Consider the following 16,994-nt stretch of genomic DNA (forward strand, 5'->3'; position numbering starts at 1 on the left):
CTTACAGGCGGCCGCCACCAGGGGGAGCTACAGCTGTGCCCCGCCCGGCTCCGCGCCGTGCGGCCGCGCTCCCACCGCCTGCCCGCCTGTCTCCTGCGGTCCGTGCTGCTTCTTCCCGGCCTCCGGCTGCCCTCACGTACCAGCTGCTGGTTGGAAACCGGTATCGCGAGGTTACTTCCCTTTCTAATCGGTTCTTCTTACGTCGGCAGTAAGGGGGGGACAGTCTTCTGACTGCTGTTCCGCAGCGGTGATGGATGAGCGTTGTGCCCTCTCTGGGTTTGTTTTTATTCCTCTGTTTTTAAGTGCCAGAGACACGCCGTGCTTCTGAATGAAGCACCCGCAGCCTGTAAAATGCCACGTTTTTTATGTGTTTGTATTTAAATTCAGGTGTTATACTCGTGAGGCAGTAACAGAATAAAAGGAAACTTAGCAAGGACCAGAAATGCAGACGGCACGCGTTAGGGATGATAAATAAGGGACAGCAGTCAAAAAAAGTATAAAACTGATCTACTGCAGTCCTGAATACTAAGGCTGTCATCTCTATCATACTAATTTTTCAAAGTTTTACCATTCTCTTGGGTTCTTTATTTCTGTTGGAGAGAAATCTCAGAATGTGCTTTAATTGGATTTTTTTTTCTTTTTATAGTTTTTTATTATCTCATTAATCAAGCTTAACAAGATGTATTTTTAGGTTGCTCAGTGGCAGTGCTTTGCTTTCTGTGCTTTATATTTGAGGTACCAGTCTGTGCAAAAAAGGTATTGGTTGTCCTTTGCTCTGGGAACTGCACATAAGAGTCCCTTGGAATTTCGGTCATCACCAGAAGCTGTGCTGGAACACAGCAGGAAACTTTCCTGCCCTCACCGGCACCTGCCTGCTCCATGCCTACTGCAGCTGTGCCTAACTAATGGGAGGGCACAGGGAACCCAGCTGTGGCTTCAGGGCATCCTCCCTTCCCTGGCAAGGCCCAGCTACCAGCACTTCTTCGCCCTGCAGGATTTAGCAGACAGAGCTCTTTACTGGCTCAGGAATTTGTTACCGATTTTCTGGCATAGGAGCAGAGACAACTGTAAACAGCTGAGTATTTGAGATACCGTGGGAGCACAAACACAGAGCTACACCCAGCAGAGGCTATTCACAGGTTTTCTTGCGCTATTTCAAAAGTCTGTTGCTGTTGATCTTGAGTTTCTGTGTGTGCCTAGGATGTGCATGTGTAACCATAAGTATTCTTCCCTGAGTTAGGTCTTGGTAATAAAGATCAGTATGTCAGAAGTCTTCATGCCGTGAATGTTACTGCCCCACTAGCTGTTGCACTGAGACCACACTCAGCAATATTTTTGCAAGGAAATTTTACTACATTGTAAAATGTGGTGTTTTCTAAGTAACTGTACAGTTGTCGTGAACTTCTGTGAAGTGTTCCAGGCCCTCCTACTGGGGAACACTGGGTGCAGCACTCGCCTGTGCAGGGGCTGAGCTGCAGTTGCCTCCAACTTTTATTTATACAGTTAAGCCTGAAAAGCTGTTTTGTATTACAAAATTGTCAGTGTTGCATTGCTTGCATTTCCCCTTTTTCCTTGCTAAGAGTGTTGATCCTCGCTAGTAATCCCTTCCAGAGTCGCTTTTTCTTGAACAAATTAAATTTACAAACACCGAAGCAGAACCGAGCTGTTCCTTTGCTCTCATGTGCAGGCTGCATGTGATCCCTTTAGGGCACAATACCACTTTGAATACTTAATGTTGACTTGTCGAGTTTCACCAAATGCAGGGTGATATGGACGGGATTAAATCCTGTTTGATTTCCTGTCCTCCCTAGCCAGGCAGTGGGGGGTGCAGAGGGCTCACGGTGTTTTACGCTGTTCCACCACTGAAGTGCAAATAATAAGCATATTAGTAAATCTGCTGACATCCAACACCTTGGCACAAATGAGCACAGTTTTCCAGATCTAAAATGCATTGTCAAGTAGAATTCTTGTCAGGGTTATCTAATGTATAAGCAGAAGTCATTATGTTTACACCCAGAAGATAGTTTGATGGTGAATTAAGGGCTGACCTTCCTATCATACTCTTTATTAGAGCAGGCTTTACTGTAAGCTCCATATAATGGCTCAAAATCAGGTTAACTCTTTGTGTGCCACGCCTGAACTGGTGGCAGAGTCAGTGTTAAAGCTCTTGGGTTAGATGTGAGAGGCTTTGCTTTCCAACTGCATGCTGTGCTGTGGCTGAAAGGTAACTCTTGCTCTTCTATTGCCTTCTTCTTGTTGTTGCTACTATGCTAATAGGCTGTACTTTTATTGACGTATTGTAAAATGCTTCTGTTGGTGGGTGAATGCCAGGCTTGTTTATTTCAGAGACCATCAGACGGTCTTTGTTTTCTGACTACCCAAAGGAAATTACAATGTAGTGTTCTCATAATCACGTTATCTTTTTTTATAGTTGCAGATCAGTTTTATGACATTGTAGATGCGCAAGCCCTGATCGATACCTAGAGACTTACTATCCTTTTAAGTTATGTGACTCTGCCAAATTTTAGACATGAAAATATTCCAGGTAAAGCATTATTGGGTTTTATAATTTTTTACCACATCTAAAAACAGTTGCTGAGCTTCATTGGATGTGAAAGCATTGATTTTTTTGGTAATACTTTGAACTGCTGTCAGAGTCGGTCTGTTCTGATGTAGCATTATCTCTTCTGTTGAAGGAATAGTTTCATTTTTCCAAATAATTGCTGTTCTTCTCATTTTTGATGAATAGTGTGTTTAGCAATCTATATTTTATGGCGTGAAATATTGGAGTGCCTCTGAGTCTGAAAGTATCCAAGAAATATATTAATACTTAACATACCTCTAAAGGTTTATCAGATAAATTTGATAAATATGTTGAAGTTCTTATCTTACTTTTCCTGATGTCGAGTTTGGAGCTCTGAACTTCTGGTAGAAGGAAGGAGGTTAACACTGGGCCACTGTATTGCTTGTTTATGACCAGGTGTGGTCCTGTCTGCTAAATAACTGGAAAGAAATGACAGCAACTGATAGGAATGTTACGCATTTACAGATGTCTGCTTGTAACTGAAGTTAAAGAATGAAATATCTGAGCTGTTGCAGTGCAGTCCACATGCTCTGCAAGTGCTCTGCAAACCTGTGTGATCTGTGGCGAGAATCTCCTGGCGTGGAAATAGGCTGAGCAAATTGATCTGGGCGTTGTGTCACGGGGCCAGTAGGCTGATGGCATGCTGGCAATCTGCTACAGAAGTCTTTTTTGCTAGAAATAAGTGGAGAATCACACTGCCTATAGTAGCCTCACCGTCTGGTACCATCAGCCAGGAGCTGGGTAGCAGTGCAGCCACCAGCTGCTGCCAGGGGCCCTGAGGTGCGCTGGCACCCGTGGCAATGCACCCTGCTGCTGCCATCAGGGAAGCTTCTCAGCCTTCTATGGGTGCTATTTGCCTGTGCTTGGACAGCTAAATCCTGGATGCTGGATGTATTATTGTAAAGGGCAGTGTATCAGGGTTATTCTTGATAAAGTATGTCCCTTTTTGTTCTACGGAGATTGGAAAATGTAAAAAAAAATAATGCAGAGAAGAAAGTATAGTTCTCGATGGTGGATTGTGACCTAGAGGAAAGAATGCAAGCAATGCAGCCACAGAGAGGAATTTTAAAGCATGTATGTGAGACTGCCAGAATGAAAATTGCAGCCGAAAGAAGTGAGCCAGCAGTCTAACTACAATCGATATCCAGATTAAGTAAACAATTACAGCCTGCCAGGGGAACTGAAGCGTCTTCAGGTGTAAATTCTGGTTTATTTAGTGGATACCTTTTTTGTCATTTATGAAGAATACAGTGGGGTTTCTTTTATTTACATCTTTTTGCAGCCTGCAAGACAAAGGCAGTGTCAGTTTGTTACTTATTCCTTGTAAAGAAATGATACAAGCCAGTTAATAGTTGAGGTTATTTTGAAAATCTGAATACCAGAAAATTACAGAAGTGACCAAAACAAGTATGTCTGAGTCGATACGGTTAGAGAATGTTAGAGAAGCAGGTGTGGGAATAAATAAAACATGTAACGGGGTAATATTAGAGTACTTTCTTGCCCAACATAGACCTTAGAATGGAAACAGTTGTGTTTGCAACATTTTAGAAGTTTTCTTACCAAATATTAAGATGTGGAAAAGCTCTTGCATGATGACTTGGCAGTTGATCCACCAGAATATACTTTCTCTCCTTGCAAGGTTTGCAGTAATGTTGCTAAATAACTCAACGTTGTTTTAATGCCATTAAAAAATATACCTAACTCCAAAACAGAGCCAAGACAGATTTGTAGATGTAAGATTATTTCTTACGTTCCAGCTCAATCCCTCATTGGGAAAACATGAAACCAATAGCATAGGAAGCAACTGTTTTTACCATAATTCCCTTATTTTGTATCTAAGTGTGCCAAAATAGCTCCATGCTTTAAAAATATCAGTTGGTCCTTGTGGACAGAGAAGCGCCAGACAGTATTTGTGTCCTTCTGTTCAGAACAAATGAAGTACGAAGACCAGCTACTCCCTGGTCTGTCACCACTGCATGTGTTGCTTAGGATTAGCTGAGGCATGAGATGTATCTGGCGGGAGTGCCATATATTGAGATGTAGCAGAGCACACAAGAAAATAGAAAAGAAGGCTTCACTAATTTTGTAGCCCCATGAAGAAAATTCTTCCATTTTATTTCCTCTCAGCATGGTGGTTTTACTGTGAAGAATTTGGGAGACTTTCTGTCAAGTACTGAGATTAACCGGTGCCTCTCAGAGTAGAAAAGAATAGCTGAGGAAACAAGTTAAATGTCAAGGTTTTATGCCAAGACATCATCCAGGATGCAGCGTGACTTTGGACAGTGTGGTCAGACTGCAGCTGCAAGAGTTCTAGACCAGATCAGAAAGGAAATATTTCAAATAGATGCAATTTATGGTAGTGGTACAAGCAGTCATATGCTTTCTGCAGCTTGCTCTGATTTACTAGATGTCAGCAGTTTTTGACTGGGTCCCATAGTCGTGAAGGGCCAGATTTGCCTGTTTCTTACAGGGGAAACAATGGAATTAGATCTATATTTTCTTCAACTGATTTTGCACTTAGGGATGATGTGGTGGCAGAGCATTTGAGATGTTGACCCAGTGGATTTGCAAGAGAACTTGTGTTTTCAGTGAGATCTGTGGATAGACTGAGGTGCCAAAGTACTGTGTTCTGGTGGGCTGCAGCCAGCTCTGTAGTTCTGCAGCCCTGCTGCTTATTTTCCACAGATAGAAAAAGTAAAAGCTCTTAGGCAAGATGAAATTGCAGGGAAGAGTGCGTGTACCTCTCAGCTCCTATGAGTTAAATCCCTGCTTTGTTGGATGAACTTGTACACGTATGAAAGGTCTCTTCTGTATTCACCTTTCTGAGAAGCATTTGCTGGATGGATGCTGTGGGAAGAGGAAGGAAGAGGTAGGGCTAGAGAGGTCAGTTCTTCTTTCTTTAGGTGTATGTCTACATCTTTCTTTAGGTGTTATCTGTGAATTAAAGCCGTATGTTTTTTGTTTGACTTCACTGAACTTCTAAAGCCAAAAGAGGTAATATATGGGTTTTTTTCCTGTGTGCTATCACATAAGACAGCAAATGACTATCTGCTAGATTGCAGCCTGTGCTACAGGAGTTGATTTGATGTTCTGTAGGAATTCCTATTTAAATTGACTTAATGATTTGTACTACCAAATTTCACATTTCTATTTTGCATATGAAGCAGGCTAGAATGTAAGGCCAGTAACTGTTCTTGTTCTTGAATACATGAGGAAAACAGATATTAATTAAGCACAGCAATGAGCAGAGAACAATTGGTGGAAGGGGTTCATTTTCCTTATACATTTCTGAGGGGAATTCTGGGTTTGCTTAGTGGAGAGCTCCACTTTATACCTTCTGGCTTCTCTTGAACTGATAAGCAAGCTCTGCAGATGCAGCACTCCGTAGCCAAGCATAGGAAAACAATCACAGGTAAACTTGTCAGTTTGTGAATCAGCTGGGAATTGCTTCAACTTTTTATTGGGTTGTAATAGCTGAGAAGTATCTTCACCTGAATTTGCACCTCTGTGCTTAAGAAAGCCATTCTGGCTGCCAGGAGGAGTTATGTGAGATATATAGGAGACTTCCGTTTGGTTCCCGCTCTACCAAAGTATCTCCTGTAATTCTTAGTAAGCCCCATGGCTTCTGTCTGAGGATATGGATAAGGCAACTCAAATGGTTTGGGTGTCATGCTGGAGCACTAGAAGGCCATCCTGGCATTCAGCTATCCTCTCTGCTTGATAAGAGCTATCGGATAGATTGGAACAAATCTCTTTAGTCATCTCTGTGCCTTCTTAGGGCTTAGGAACAACCTCTGACAAGATTCCTATGCTGTAGCAGAACCAATGCAAATTATTCATAAAGCAATGAAGAAATTGGCCTAAGGTTCCCTTGGGAACATGTGGCTGGTGTGTGAATGCCTTTTGCCTTTATCCTTGGATTTACCTGCACATCTGAATGCAAACATCTGCCTATAGATGTGGGTAAAGGAGGAAAAAGAAGACAGCCAAAACAAGCACGATAGCCATTAATTTAAATCCAGCTGAAAAAGTCTGAATAATCCTCTGGGTACTCATCCTATTAAAAAAGTATGATCTATTGAATAAAGCATTCCTTCTCATTATTTTTGTAGTATGGAAAAGCAGGTAATATACAGTTCAGTACAGAAACTGAAGGAATGAGTCACCAGTAAAAGTATAGCCTGAAATGCTAATAGCTTTAAAACAAAATTAAGCCCATTTAAAAACGAATCAGAGAATCTTTAGGTAACTGACATTTGAGCGGAATGGATACAAATAATCTCACAATTGATCAAAAGGTAAATAATGAAATATACTGCTGCATAGTGAGGAAGCTGAAAGTAAGGAAATAGCATTGGTAAACTGCCTTTGCAGATTGAGATTGACATAATTGGTAAAATGAGCCTGAAACTGAGAAATGGGAGTTAAGACAGCTTTTTGAACTGCCAAACATACCTCTAGTAAACAGAAAAATGAGTTCAGATGTATTTCAGTGCTGAAGGAGCTAGCCGCACACAGAAGCATGGAGAGCAAGAAGAGAAGAGAATGGCATGGATTGCAATGGTTGAGGAGGCCAGTCTGATCCAGCTCCTGCAGTTTCCATGCATGGATTCCTTGTTCTGCCATTCCTGCACTGATGGGTGCACCCATAAGTGATAAGTGCCACCAGTGAATGTGGTATCTCTGCAGCTGAGCAGAAGCAGCCATTGTGTGTCTGGGAGGGCAGGGTTGGGTGTTAGGGGAGAAAAGTGCTGCACAGGCCAGATCTGTGCTTCAGGCTGTAGTTAGGTTCTGTAACCAGCAGAAGGATTTTGAGTAATCTGAATAAAGTATGTCTATGGTAAAGAAAGAGTAATTTAAATGTTTTTATGCAAATATGATGAGCTGGAGCAGCAAAATGCAGGGTGTTAGAAGGATTGGAAAAAGAGAGTGGGAAAACAGATCTTGAATGGGACATAGCAATCAAAGGATAGAATTGCATGTTAATTTTACAGTAGGTTAAAGAGTAACTAGTGTAGCTATTCTGGTTGAATGAAAAGCACTTCAAAATCAGGGAAGGATGGCTAGTAAAATTCTACTAATCTTGTGAGTCTGTGATTTAGTTACCAAAAGGAATCTTTTTGAAGCACTCCATGTTTTAATGTTTTATGCATGGTTAAATGCGACCAGCAGTTGTGACCAGATGGTTGGGCAGCCTTACACATGGGAGTACTTAACTTCTTCAGCATAGCTGGGAGAACAAACACTAATAATACTGTTTATTTCTGCTGGTAATAGCTGACTGACTCTGTTGTTTTGGGTGTTGTTTTTTTTTCCCACTCTGCCAGTTAGAGGTCAACTTTAATGTTTCACTTAAGTAATGAAGATACTCTAGATGAACTGATTGAGGAATGTATGTTTTGTGATTCAGATAAAGTTAAATGATAGGATTAAGACCAGTAGGTCTGTAGCTGAGGATTTCAGATAGATTTGGAAGATTAAATCCACCTAGAGAACTTAGAAATATCTGGAACTTTCTTACTGAGAAGTTTGAAAACTATATGGAGTTAATACCCAAAATAAAAAATAAGGAAGCATTGTAGAAAAAAATACAAATTCTTAACTGGACAAATAACTATATAATAAAAATAAATGAACTGAATGAAATAAAGATTGCAAAAAAAATCTGACAGCAAATAGATCTATGCAAAATAGGTAAAGAAGCTTAGGAATAGGATGAATTGAACAAGCAACAGGCATCAAGCAGAACTAGACCTTATGCTGGATGTTGAGCGTGATAAAATTACCCAGCCTTAAGTAAGCACTCACAGAAACAAACCATTAGGAAGAGCGTAGGATCACTGTTCAGAAGCTGAGACCTAAAGAGTAAGAAAATTCTTTATTCTGTCCTCTGGAGCTGATGATATTGACTTTGGTGGAAAATGGACGTTGCCTAATAGGAATGTGTCCACAGACCTTAAAATAAAAATCATTGCAAGATGAGCTACGAAATGTGAAAATTTGGACATAGTGAGGGCAGTGATCAACTGTTCCCTAGCCAGAAAGAGGAAGGGGCTGGCTCATGAATTCTCGTACCTGATATACAATATGTATATCAAATAAATAGTGGTTAAAGGAGAAGGAAGTGTGGTCTAGGTGGTTATAGGTACATTAGTCTGACCTTGAGGTCTTAAAACAAATTTTGAAGAGAATTCTTCCTATTCCACCAAAAGCATAGATTTTTTTATTTTATTTTTTTAGACGAATTGCTTCCTATTTTACCACACCTGTGGGTTCAAACACCTCTGATCAGATTGTACTTTGAGGTAATACTGGGCATCTTTTTTAAAGTGTTTTGTGTGTGGATCAGTCTAGCACTATTCCTTAACTCCATGCCCATAACTTAGTTTTGGTACAGAACGGGTAGATCAAGATTTTTACAAACACGGATTTAAATTTTTACTTACAACTTTCTCGTGTTGAGTACCCAGAACTGAATTATGGAACACAGGTGATGGAGTTTCTATGAGATTCTCTTCTAGCTGATTTATGGAAACAGCTAGCTCTACAAAATGATCTTAACTTTCTTCTGGAGAGTGATTGAGAGATTACCAAGAAGGCATTTGAATCGACGAAGATTTTCCTGTAAGAGTTGAGCTTGCTAGGCAAATTTCAAGTTTTGTTCTGGAAAGGAAGTGCTTTCCATACTTGTGCTGGCATTAAGCGTATGTTAAGTTGTAAACAGCAAATTGTTTAGATTAAAAAAAAAAAAAGTTTATTTTAGCAGTGCTATTGTAAATTAGGTGTAAAACCACAGCAGACCTTTCCCAGAAATGTTCCCTAATAAAAGAAATTCTTTCCTGACTATCAGAACCAACAACTTGACTAGAAGCATCCTAAATACCTCATTCTCTGTACTAAATCTACAGGCACTGCATGAAAAAATGGACAGTTAAAGTCTTCAGCCAGATACCAGAACACGAGTGACTCTCACATTTCATGATGAGTGCTCTTCCAGGCCTTTTGAGATAGTCCACTGGACTGAGGCCAGAGCCGTTCTTCATGGAATTGAGATGAAAAATGTGGGGCATTTTTAGAACACAAGTTATTTTATTGTTAAAATTAGCGCTTACAGTGCCTATCACTGTTGAAAATAGAGCTGGCAGAGGACTGTGCAATGAATAATAAGTTTAGGCAATGCTGATAAATTAGAAATAAAACCTGGGAGTAGAAGTTGTTCATAGAAGCTTTTTAATTTTCCAGTTTCCCCAAAATTAAACATCAAATTATTGGTAACTCTTGGCATCCTTTGCAGAGATGGAGTTCAGATACACATCAAAAGTGCTTATCATGAGAAGGGGTGATTGTGTCATTTGCAGTAGAATTATTCCACACCGTTGGTGTTTCTTGGCAGAATGACAAGTTTTCACTTGACATTGTGTAACCCCTGGGAAAGAAAGTGAGTCCTACCTTTCCGTGAATAATTCATCAGTAAGGCAAAATGCTGACTATTCCAGAGAAGTAATCCTTTCTTTCTGGGGAAAGGAGAGGGGTACTAAGACCACTTTTTTCTTTCTTTTCTTTTTTTTTAATGTATGTAAATTAATCCATATTGTTTTTCAAAGAGTTCTGGAGCTGACCAGCTTTCTGAGAATGTTGGATTGTTTGGAATTAAAAAAAAATGCTGGTAAGGTCAGTCTTTCTCTCAGAAATCCAGCCAATTAGCTGTTTAGTTAAAATGTGCTGGAGTATAATTTCTAATGACAGGGTTATACTGACATTATTAGCCATGGGCATACAGACCACATATTTAATACCTGCCAGACCTGAAATTGTCCAACACCTTTTTTCTGGAAAATGTTGTCTTTTGTATAATAAGTAATAATAAAATAACTGAAGAACTCAACATTCACAGGTGTGATTAAAGGAGCAGTGAAATGTTTACAGTAAGTCATTTTGTCCTATTTTTGAGTTATAAAAATTCTGGGTTTCCATTTAGCTGGATGAACATCTCTACTGCAAATAACAAGCTTAAAAAGCGTAAGTTGAAACATAAGACCCAGTGTAACATATTTTTCTTATTTCAGGTAAGCCATTCTTAGGTCTCTTCTTTGAAGGCTCTACCATTGCAATTTTTTTTGTAAAATTGTATCAGTAGCAGATGTTCACTTTATTCTTTTCTTATTCACTTCTAATATGTATTTTTCATGCCTTCTAGAAAAGGTTGGATATCATTTTAAAGCGTGTTCTTGATAACAGGCAGGCAAGGGCTGGATGAGCCGTTCCTTTATTCATATGTGCAATATCTTGGGTATTCGAAGGGCTCTTTAGTGATCCCTTCCTCTAAGAAGCTCAAATAATTCCTGGTATTTTATTAATCTGTCAGAGCAAGGGTTGCTTCTGAATTTATCTTGGTATTTCTGTCTGAAACTGCTGTGCAGCCTATGCTTCAAATTGCCAGCATTAAATCAACATAGTTTTCCTCCTCATTCTTCATCAATTTGTCATATAGATAAGCCCACTACCTGCACAAGCAATCTTCCATTATCCACTGTTCTTGCTGGTTTCTTCCATATACTTCCATCAACACCCACAGAGGCTTTTTACTCTCAAATATATTCTGTCTTTTTCTCTTTAGGTTTTTTTAACTCCACTGCTTAAGATGATGACTGCTGATAGCTAATGACTCTAAAAATTGAGCGTGTCATATGACTTATTTTCTCAGTGATATAGCTAGGTGGTTTGGACTTTAGTCTCTTGACATCATATAAAGGAAATAGGAAGAAAAAATCTAAGTCAGATTTTTAAAAATGCACAAGAGAAAAAATGTGTCTTGGTGACTTTCGTTATTTATTTTTCTTTATGGTAACTGTAGCATCCACATTTCTAGTTACTGAAACTGTACACACTGAAAATTTACCTAAGTAAATAAATACACATTACCCCACCTTATGAACTAGGGAGGAAGTGTCCTTCATGATCAGGTTTTCACCCCCATGAGGTTTAATCATTATTCAGATTCCTCTTTTGTCGTGTATTTGCTTGTTCTTAATTGTGCTACTGTGATATGTGTAAATGTAGCCTCCATAACTCAGATTTTTATTTGCATCATAAAATGGTAAAGAATTTCTAACGCCAGTTTTATAATTGAGCTCTGTGTTTGAGAATATCATGCCTCATTTTTCTCCATGCTGTATCAGCAGCAGAGTGCTATTGTCCATCTTGATTATTTCACTGCATCAATTAGGCAGCCAAGGAAGGAAGAAGAAAAACAGCTGATATAGATTAGGTGACCTGTTGCAGATCACAACAGACAACTTTGATAGCATGAGAAGGAGGTTCACAGCCAAACATCCTAAGTTTGGAGTCATCAGAAATGTAACCCTCATTTTTAGGAATAGGTGGAAGGTTTAAAATTGACTTGAATTGTGTTTTTATCCCATTTCTGCTTCTCTAAGTAAATAACTATTTCTGGTAGCTATTGTAAACCTCATTGAAATGTTTTTCAAAAAATAATATTTTTGAATTGCCATCATAGTAATTTTTTAAAAAGTGTTTAAAAAAAAAAAAAGGACAGGAAGAAAATCTTTTTCCTCCCTTAGAGCACAAGCACAAGTCAAAAAGGGGCATATGCTTTTCCTAGCGTGTAACCTCCAAGCGTGGGCATGCTGGATACCAAAAAAAGAGCTGCTAGACTTTTTACAAGGAATATATTTCTTTGCAGAGGAAAAGATTAGCAAAATCATCAAAACACCTGAAGAAAAATAAATTCAGGAATAAAGCAAATGGGGGACAACTCTAGAACTGTCTGTAATTGTGTAGAGTGTTTGCACATAAATACGTTAAAGGAGATATTTCCTCTTTCAGAACAGACAGAAGCTGCTGATTCCCTCTGCTTCCTTATTGCTGCTGCGGGTGCCCCAGGCTTTTTCCTCTAGTGCAGCTGTGCTCTGCTGAAATAAATGGCACTTCCTGGGGGCTGCATCTTTAGTTACTGGTACAAGAGTCACTATAATGTGCACTGAGATATTTCAATAACGCTTTCAAATGACTATTAAAACACAACACTGAATAATAAAATCGCATGGTTGCAGACAGAGCTACCAGTGACACAGCTACCTACAAATTATTTCCTTCAAAGAGGAGCTAGTAGAAAAATTGTACAGCAGCATGGAAAAGCATAAAAGCCCAGATGCGCAGTGGTGTGGCCTCACTGCTGGCTGCCTTTTTTTCCCAGCTCCCTCCCTCTTCTTTGTTTTGATTTACAGTCTTCGAAGTATGGAGTTCTCACAGCTCAGCTCATCTATTGCCTCTCATTAAGGGGAATAATCATTCGTGCCTAGCAGTACGAAGTCTGGAAAAGCAAATTCAAAACATACCAGTGTCTTCAAGCTGATCCAAGTTAATTCCTATACAAAGTGAAATGATACTGAAGAACTGTAGCAAAGAGTTCAAGAGTTCCCTTCTCTGCCCTAACATCCAGCTGCAAATGGATCACATTGAAGTTGCTTCTGATGCAGCAGGTTGTTGGCTTCTCAGGGCTGGGACACGTAGGGCTCATCTGCCAGGGGCTTTGCAGCAGTTGAGGTTGTTGATTTTAAAAGCATCTGGGGACACATTGCCTGGCTCTGAGTGTTTGTATGTCGAGTAGGATACCAGTGTATTAAGGCAGCAATATTATGAGTGGAGAGAAATGCATACCTCTTAGGGTGATTAAATAGGTCTTATAGTTCTGATGGGTGCTTGGAAACAGTCCCACAGCAGCTAACACTATCTGGCCCTGGGCTTTTTTCCTTATCATTTTTTATTTTATGTTTGCTAATTCTACCCTTAAATACATCTCATACTTTGTCACTTCTATTTTTTTTTAATCTGAGAAGGTAGGCTTGTCACCCTGGGTCCATGAAGGTAATGGAAGTGGTATCTATAATGTGAACAGGAAGATATAACGCTTCAAGCACCAGCGTATTTTCCAAGCAGACTCTGTATATTCACAAAATGTTAGAATTTAGGCTCTTTCCAATAACAACCAGGACCGCCTCATTAAATGCCACATTCTAGAACTGTAGAATCACCAAGGTTGGAAAAGCCCTCTAAGATCATCCATTCCAACCATGCACCTTAAAGACCCTTTCCCAGCTAGTGCTCTTCATACAGCTGTCCCTTAAAGAGAAAGCAGATACAGGTCTTGTTTTTAAGTTATTTCCTCTCTACATGAAAGTAATTTCTGTTACATTCTTTACTGTACTTTTCCTAGAGTATGTAATATATGCTTAAGTATACCAAGACCACAGATTTGTACTGTGTTGTTTGTATGGTTCATAACATTCCCCCATTGGTTAAATTTTCTGAATTTCTTTTTTTTTTTGTATTTTAGATAATTTATTTTATCATCAGAACTGTCTAAATTCGTACTAGGTACTTTGACACTTTGCCTATTTAATGGCCAGTTTATTTAGGAACAATTCCAGTTATCTCGTATATATTTCCAGCATGTTTCAGACAACAGTCTCCACACTATTTGAAAAATCAGTAATTGAAACATGAACTATGTGCTACTTTGATAGAAAGTATTTTCTGGTTTTGCTTTCTGCTTGGGGAGGAATCAAATTCCAGCTAGAATGGTCATTTATTCTCCCTCTGTATTTTATTTCTGGTAGCTTGTTCTACAGACCTGAAGGGTGGTGTAAAAGCCTCATGAACACATCCAGATACCTTTACGTGTACATGCTCTGCAGATATGTAGAGTTACCAGAATGAAATATTTGTAATTTAAAGGATTTAAATTTCTTAAAACTTGGATAGGATTTTGAAGTGTCAGAGAAGAAATGTCTGCATTTACCTTCAACTGATTCTATGCAGTAGTGGAAGGAAATGATCCTCATAAAGATGTCTGGGAAAAATAGTTTCTTTGATTCTTTAGTAGCTTAAATGCATCGCTTAATTTCACCTGTCTCTGTGTATTTGTGCTTGTGAATACAGCAGGATTAACATGTTTGGGAAAGTTAAGAGCTGCTGTAGAAAAGACAGTGGATAGTTACTCAAATTCAGCATAATTGAGATTAGAGATGCAAACAACTGCTCTTGGTATTGATAGCTGTACCTGATGTTCTTTTGATGATTTGTGTCATTTTTGAAAATACATGATTTTCAAGATGAAGCCTTTTATTGAGCTGTCAAAATCTTACAGTTCAGATTTCAGAAATAATCAAATTACACCTTATATACTTAACTAAAGAGACCGAAGTGCTTTTCATAAGCAGCATTGCACTCAGCACAAAAACAAATGCTAATGTGACTATCTGTACAGGACCAAACTTTAACTGTGATCTGGGGTGTTGCCATGGCAATTCCAATTGTTGGAAAAAAAATCTCTTTTGTGCTTCATTCTGACATTATATTGCAAAATGATGATTATGAAGAAACACACAACTCAAAAGGGGGAAAATTCTCCTTCTGAAGACGTGAAACATACTTTCTATCCCATTTACTTTTTGTGAAACTCTAAGTATGTGCCCAGATTGCTATAAGCTCTGTTTTTTAAAGATTCAGGTACATTTTTATTTTTCAAACTGCCATAAAACATAAAACAGAATGTTATTTCTTCCAAATGTAATAATCTACAAATAGGAAACTCCAAGACATATATGCCATTTCCTATGCAAAATATCAATTTCTATTATGTTATACTGCAGACATGGACTTTCCTGTTACTGAACAATGCTGTCTGCATTAGCTGAAACAAATACAAAACTTGCCTATGTTATTTATCATCTATATAAAGTTTAATCAGAATAGCTTGTAACAGTCAATAGATTAGTCATTTCTGTTTCTAGTTATAAAACTGTTTTTCTACTGATACATCTCACTATGAGAAAATTGATATGGCTATTACCTGTTCCTTGCTAAATCGATATAAAACAAGCTTTACATTAAAAATAAAAAATAAAAACAAACAAACAAACAAAAAAAAAAGAAACCAAAACAACCAAATACACACACAAAATGCACGCACGCACACAAAACCCAGTGCAAAGGAATGCTTCAAAAGAGAAACAAATGAAAGAATACAGGTAGGATTTGATTTGCACTGCAGTTCACACTGAAGTTTACTGTGCATTCCTTTATGTGGGGAATGCATAAAATGGGAAACATTTCCAGAAGAGAACTAATTCTTGCAGTGCTGCATTGCTGCTTTATAAATAAATCATTGTCCTTTCTCTATTGATCACTGGAACGATCCAATTGAAGAATGCTGACTTAGTGAAGCCCTTCTTGGTGTGTTGGATTGAGAGAAAAATCCTGGTAAGTGGACCCAGCAGTGGAGAAGAGGGAAAAGCCCACACTGGGTTGAGATCAGGTTTGATACATTAAACCTGGCTGTTGATTTACTTCTTACCTCCAAAAAACCTTGACAAAGAAGCCAATTTCTACCATGTCTTTCTTTCTTTCTTTCTTTCTTTCTTTTCATAATATCATTGATCAGGGGGGAGTACTAAATACAATACTGGTTGCAATCGATTAATGCTGAAGATCTGTGTATAATATATTCTGATTTTTTTTGTAGATCATAACAACACATTCCAAATTTAATCCAGACTTTTTATGATCTCAATAATATTTTTGTGTTGAGAAATAAAGGCTCAATTCTTTAGGAAAATGTTAGGTTAGTTAGTAGACTCGTCTGGAAAAAAGCAGTGCAAACTGCAAACTAAAGTCAAATCTGAATTTTGTTTGGTTTTCTTAAAGATCACAGCTTGCTAGTCTGACAACTTTGTGATGTCAGATTGTCTTGATTTGTCAAGATCACTAGTATCAGGCCCCAAGGCTTTTCTGGGAAGAAGAGTAACCTGTTACAGCAATAAGCTGAGAAATGCTTTTTCTATGTGTCTGACCATTGTTATCAATGTATGTAGTATTGCATTTTAAAGGTCTATAACTAATAGAACACGGCTTTTACCAAACCCTGTAGGAGGTGTCCCTCTCAAAACTACACTCGCAATGTCATTTCATTATCCAGAAATTTTAGCAAGTTCTAGAATATACATTTCTTATTTTTGTTACAGTGTGATCTACCAGTAGATATGGGACTGATGGTAGATTGTTCAGGGCCATGGTGGTGCATAGGTTTTCAGGTGTGTTGTCATCACATTACTTTTTTCTGTTTCCCATCAGTTACAAAATACTCCCAGGATGCAGGTTTGTGAAATACAATTATTTATTCCATTGTGTGTTTTGTCTCAAATGTGGCAATTGGAGGCAGCACATGCTAATAGCATCCTCCCCCAGTGCAGGCTGGTTGGGTGGTAAAAAGCAGAGTATTAGTGAGCTTTCTTGGATACAGCAGGGGCAGACGGTGTCAAGCAAAAGAGCTCAATGTGAGGAACTGCAAACCTGAGCCAGGAGGTGAGTTGAACCGTGCTGTGATGAG

At 38.8% G+C, this 16,994-nt stretch overlaps 1 long non-coding RNA gene across 4 annotated transcripts in view; it reads left to right on the forward strand.

The window, feature by feature from the left end:
• The first annotated feature begins 28 nt into the window (after window positions 1-28).
• Window positions 29-16,994, forward strand: part of LOC104912274 — a 36,564-nt gene continuing 19,598 nt past the window's right edge. For 2 of the 4 annotated variants that reach the window (XR_002117921.2, XR_794525.3), the window contains exon 1: window positions 29-170. This is a non-coding gene — a long non-coding RNA (uncharacterized LOC104912274). The remainder of the gene's footprint in view (window positions 171-16,994) is intronic. The other 2 variants (XR_794529.3, XR_794526.3) reach the window with 2 other exon arrangements.

This window comes from Meleagris gallopavo, chromosome 10 (assembly GCF_000146605.3).
Source record: "Meleagris gallopavo isolate NT-WF06-2002-E0010 breed Aviagen turkey brand Nicholas breeding stock chromosome 10, Turkey_5.1, whole genome shotgun sequence".
In the NCBI taxonomy this organism is placed as follows: Eukaryota; Metazoa; Chordata; class Aves; order Galliformes; family Phasianidae; genus Meleagris; species Meleagris gallopavo.